This window comes from Heterodontus francisci, unplaced genomic scaffold (genome assembly GCF_036365525.1).
Source record: "Heterodontus francisci isolate sHetFra1 unplaced genomic scaffold, sHetFra1.hap1 HAP1_SCAFFOLD_201, whole genome shotgun sequence".
Classification (NCBI taxonomy): Eukaryota; Metazoa; Chordata; class Chondrichthyes; order Heterodontiformes; family Heterodontidae; genus Heterodontus; species Heterodontus francisci.
Window position 1 is genome coordinate 147,532 of NW_027141653.1, and position 6,556 is coordinate 154,087.

Genomic DNA, 6,556 nt, shown 5'->3' on the forward strand with positions numbered 1-6,556 from the left:
AAATCAACATTCACATACCAGGGACTGATAGCTACAGAGTAGAATTAACATTGACATAACAGGAACTGGCAGGTACAGAGGGAAATCAACATTCACATACCAGGAATTGACAGGGACATTGCAGAATCAACATTCACATCCCAGGACCTGACAGGTACAGTGTAAAATCAACATTCACATACCAGGTACTGACAGGTACATTGTAGAATCAACATTCACATACCAGGAATTGACAGGGACAGAGTAAAATCAACATTCACACACCGGGAATTGGCAGGTAAAGAGTAAAATCAACATTCACATGCCAGGTACTGTCAGGTAAAGAGTAGAATCAACATTCACAAACCAGGAATTGATTGATACAGAGTAAAATCAACATCCACATAGCAGGTACTGTCAGGTAAAGAGTTGAATCAACTTTGACATACCTGGAATTGACAGGTACAGAATAAAATCAACATTCGCACACCAGGAACTGGCAGGTACTGTGTAATATCAACATTCACATACCAGGAATTGACAGGGACAGAGCAAACTCAACATTCACATTCCAGGTACTGTCAGGTACAGAGTAAAATCAACATTCACATACCAGGAATTGACTGATGCTGAGTCAAATCAACATTCACACACACCAGGTACAGAGTAAAATCTACATTTACATACCAGGTACTGATAGCTACAGAGTAGAATTAACATTGACATACCAGGAACTGGCAGGTACAGGGGAAAATCAACATTCACATACCAGGAATTGACAGATACATACTAAAATCAACATTCACAGACCAGGAATTGACAGGTACATTGCAGAATCAACATTCACATACCAGGAACGGGCAGGTACAGAGTAAAATCAACATTCACATACCAGGTACTGATAGCTACAGAGTAGAATTAACATTGACATACCAGGAACTGGCAGGTACAGAGTAAAATCAACATTCACAGACCAGGAATTGACAGCTACATTGTAAAATCAACATTCACATACCAGGTACTGATAGCTACAGAGTAGAATTAACATTGACATACCAGGAACTGGCAGGTACAGAGTAAAATCAACATTCACAGACCAGGAATTGGCTGATACAGAGTAAAATCAACATTCACATACCAGGAATTGACAGCGACAGAGTAAAATCAACATTCACATACCAGGTACTGATAGCTACAGAGTAGAATTAACATTGACATAACAGGAACTGGCAGGTACAGAGGAAAATCAACATTCACATACCAGGAATTGACAGGGACAGAGTAAAATCAACATTCACATACCAGGAACGGGCAGGTAAAGAGTAAAATCAACATGCACATGCCAGGTACTGACAGGGACATTGCAGAATCAACATTCACATCCCAGGACCTGACAGGTACAGTGTAAAATCAACATTCACATACCAGGTACTGACAGGTACATTGTAGAATCAACATTCACATACCAGGAATTGACAGGGACAGAGTAAAATCAACATTCACACACCGGGAATTGGCAGGTAAAGAGTAAAATCAACATTCACATGCCAGGTACTGTCAGGTAAAGAGTTGAATCAACATTCACATACCAGGAATTGATTGATACAGAGTAAAATCGACATTCGCACACCAGGAACTGACAGGTACAGAGTAAAATCAACATTCACACACCAGGAACTGGCAGGTACAGTGTAAAATCAACATTCACATACCAGGTGCTGTCAGGTACAGAGTAAAATCAACATTCACAAACCAGGTACTGTCAGGTACAGAGTAAAATCAACATTGACATACCAGGAATTGGCAGATGCAGAGTCAAATCAACATTCGCAGACCAGGAACTGACAGGTAAAGAGTAGAATCAATTTTGACATCCCAGGAATTGACAGGTGCAGAGTAAAATCAACATTCACATACCAGGTACTGACTGGTACAGAGTAAAATCAACATTCACATACCAGGTACTGTCATGTACAGAGTAAAATCAACATTCACAGACCAGGAATTGACAGATACAGAGTAAAATCAACATTCACAGATCAGGAATTGACAGATTCAGTGTAAAATCAACATTGACATACCAGGAATTGACAGATACTGAGTAAAATCAACATCCACATAGCAGGTACTGTCAGGTAAAGAGTAGAATCAACAGTGACATCCCAGGAACTGGCAGGTACTGTGTAAAATCAACATTCACATACCAGGAATTGACATGGACAGAGTAAACTCAACATTCACATATCAGGTACTGTCAGGTACAGAGTAAAATCAACATTCACATACTAGGAATTGACAGATGCTGAGTCAAATCAACATTCACACACACCAGGTACAGAGCAAAATCTACATTTACATACCAGGAACTGGCAGGTACAGAGTAAAATCAGCATTCACAGACCAAGTACTGTCAGGTACAGAGTAAAATCAACATTCACGGACCAGGAATTGACAGATACATACCAAAATCAACATTCACAGACCAGGAATTGACAGGTACATTGCAGAATCAACATTCACATACCAGGAACGGGCAGGTACAGAGTAAAATCAACATTCACATACCAGGAATTGACAGCTACAGAGTAAAATCAACATTCACATACCAGGTACTGATAGCTACAGAGTAGAATTAACATTGACATACCAGGAACTGGCAGGTACAGAGTAAAATCAACATTCACATACCAGGAATTGACAGCTTCAGAATAAAATCAACATTCACATACCAGGTACTGAAAGCTACAGAGTAGAATTAACATTGACATACCAGGAACTGGCAGGTACAGAGGAAAATCAACATTCACATACCAGGAATTGACAGGGACAGAGTAAAATCAACATTCACATACCAGGAACGGGCAGGTACAGAGTAAAATCAACATTCACATACCAGGTACTGTCAGGTACAGAGTCAAATCAACATTCGCAGAACAGGAATTGTCAGATACAGTGTAAACTCAACATTCACATACCAGGTACTGACAGGTACATTGTAGAATCAACATTCACATACCAGGAATTGACAGGGTCAGAGTAAAACCAACATTCGCTCACCGGGAATTGGCAGGTAAAGAGTAAAATCAACATTCACATGCCAGGTACTGTCAGGAAAAGAGTAGAATCAACATTCACATACCAGGAATTGACTGATACAGAGTAAAATCGACATTCGCACACCAGGAACTGACAGGTACAGAGTAAAATCAACATTCACACACCAGGAATTGACAGATGCAGAGTCAAATCAACATTCACACACCAGGTACAGAGTAAAATCTACATTTACATACCAGGAACTGGCAGGTACAGAGTAAAAGCAACATTCACAAGTCAGGTACAGAGTAAAATCAACATTCACATCCCAGGAATTGACAGGTACAGAGTAAAATCAACATTTACATACCAGGTACTGACAGGGACATTGCAGAATCAACATTCACATCCCAGGACCTGACTGGGTACAGTGTAAAATCAACATTCACATCCCAGGAATTGACAGGTACAGAGTAAAATCAACATTCACATACCAGGTACTGACAGGTACATTGTAGAATCAACATTCACATACCAGGAATTGACAGGGACAGAGTAAAATCAACATTCACACACCGGGAATTGGCAGGTGAAGAGTAAAATCAACATTCACATGCCAGGTACTGTCAGGTAAAGAGTAGAATCAACATTCACATACCAGGAATTGATTGATACAGAGTAAAATCGACATTCGCACACCAGTAACTGACAGGTACAGAGTAAAATCAACATTCACACACCAGGAACTGGCAGGTACAGTGTAAAATCAACATTCACATACCTGGTACTGTCAGGTACAGAGTAAAATCAACATTCACAAACCAGGTACTGTCAGGTACAGAGTAAAATCAACATTGACATACCAGGAATTGACAGATGCAGAGTCAAATCAACATTCGCAGACCAGGAATTCACAGATACAGTGTAAACTCAACATTCACATACCAGTAACTGACAGGTACAGAGTCAAATCAACATTCACATACCAGGAACTGACAGGTAAAGAGTAGAATCAATTTTGACATCCCACCAATTGACAGGTGCAGAGTCAAATCAACATTCACATACCAGGTACTGACTGGTACAGAGTAAAATCAACATTCACATACCAGGTTCTGTCAGGTACAGAGTCAAATCAACATTGACAGACCAGGAATTGACAGATACAGAGTAAAATCAACATTCACAGACCAGGAATTGACAGATTCAGTGTAAAATCAACATTCACATACCAGAATTGACAGATACAGAGAAAATCAACATTCACAGACCAGGAATTGACAGTTTCAGTATAAAATCAACATTCACATACCAGGAACGGGCAGGTACAGAGTAAAATCAACATTCACATACCCGGAATTGACAGCTGCAAAGTAAAATCAACATTCACATACCAGGTACTGATAGCTACAGAGTAGAATTAACATTGACATACCAGGAACTGGCAGGTACAGAGTAAAATCAACATTCATAGACCAGGAATTGACTGATACAGAGTAAAATCAACATCCACATACCAGGTACTGTCAGGTAAAGAGTAGAATCAACATTGACATACCAGGAATTGACATGTACATAATAAAATCAACTTTCACACACCAGGAACTGGCAGGTACAGCGTAAAACCAACATTCACATACCAGGAATTGACAGCTACAGAGTAAAATCAACATTCACAGACCAGGAATTGACTGATACAGAGTAAAATCAACATTCACATACCAGTAACTGACAGGTACAGAGACAAATCTACATTTACATACCAGGAACTGTCATGGACAGAGTAAGATCAACATTCACACACACCGGGAACTGGCAGGTACAGAGTAAAATCAACATTCACATACCAGGAACTGGCAGGTACAGAGAAAAATCAACATTCACATACCAGGTACTGACAGGTACATTGTAGAATCAACATTCACATACCAGGAATTGACAGGGACAGAGTAAAATCAACATTCACACACCGGGAATTGGCAGGTAAAGAGTAAAATTAACATTCACATGCCAGGTACTGTCAGGTAAAGAGTAAAATCAACATTCACATACCAGGAATTGATTGATACAGAGTAAAATCGACATTCGCACACCAGGAACTGACAGGTACAGAGTAAAATCAACATTCACACACCAGGAACTGGTAGGTACAGTGTAAAATCAACATTCACATACCAGGTACTGTCAGGTACAGAGTAAAATCAACATTCACAAACCAGGTACTGTCAGGTACAGAGTAAAATCAACATTGACATACCAGGAATTGACAGATGCAGAGTCAAATCAACATTCGCAGACCAGGAATTGACAGATTCAGTGTAAAATCAACATTGACATACCAGGAATTGACAGATACTGAGTAAAATCAACATCCACATAGCAGGTACTGTCAGGTAAAGAGTAGAATCAACATTGAAATACCTGGAATTGACAGGTACAGAATAAAATCAACATTCGCACACCAGGAACTGGCAGGTACTGTGTAATATCAACATTCACATACCAGGAATTGACAGGCACAGAGTAAACTCAACATTCACATACCAGGTACTGTCAGGTACAGAGTAAAATCAACATTCACATACCAGGAATTGACAGATGCTGAGTCAAATCAAAATTCACACACACCAGGTACAGAGTAAAATCTACATTTACATACCAGGTACTGATAGCTACAGAGTAGAATTAACATTGACATACCAGGAACTGGCAGGTACAGAGGAAAATCAACATTCACATACCAGGAATTGACAGATGCATACTAAAATCAACATTCACAGACCAGGAATTGACAGGTACATTGCAGAATCAACATTCACATACCAGGAACGGGCAGGTACAGAGTAAAATCAACATTCACATACCAGGGACTGATAGCTACAGAGTAGAATTAACATTGACATACCAGGAACTGGCAGGTACAGAGTAAAATCAACATTCACAGACCAGGAATTGATTGATACAGAGTAAAATCAACATTCACATACCAGGAATTGACAGCTATATTGTAAAATCAACATTCACATACCAGGTACTGATAGCTACAGAGGAGAATTAACATTGACATACCAGGAACTGGCAGGTACAGAGTAAAATCAACATTCACAGACCAGGAATTGGCTGATACAGAGTAAAATCAACATTCACATACCAGGAATTGACAGCTACAGAGTAAAATCAACATTCACATACCAGGGACTGATAGCTACAGAGTAGAATTAACATTGACATAACAGGAACTGGCAGGTACAGAGGGAAATCAACATTCACATACCAGGAATTGACAGGGACATTGCAGAATCAACATTCACATCCCAGGACCTGACAGGTACAGTGTAAAATCAACATTCACATACCAGGTACTGACAGGTACATTGTAGAATCAACATTCACATACCAGGAATTGACAGGGACAGAGTAAAATCAACATTCACACACCGGGAATTGGCAGGTAAAGAGTAAAATCAACATTCACATGCCAGGTACTGTCAGGTAAAGAGTAGAATCAACATTCACAAACCAGGAATTGATTGATACAGAG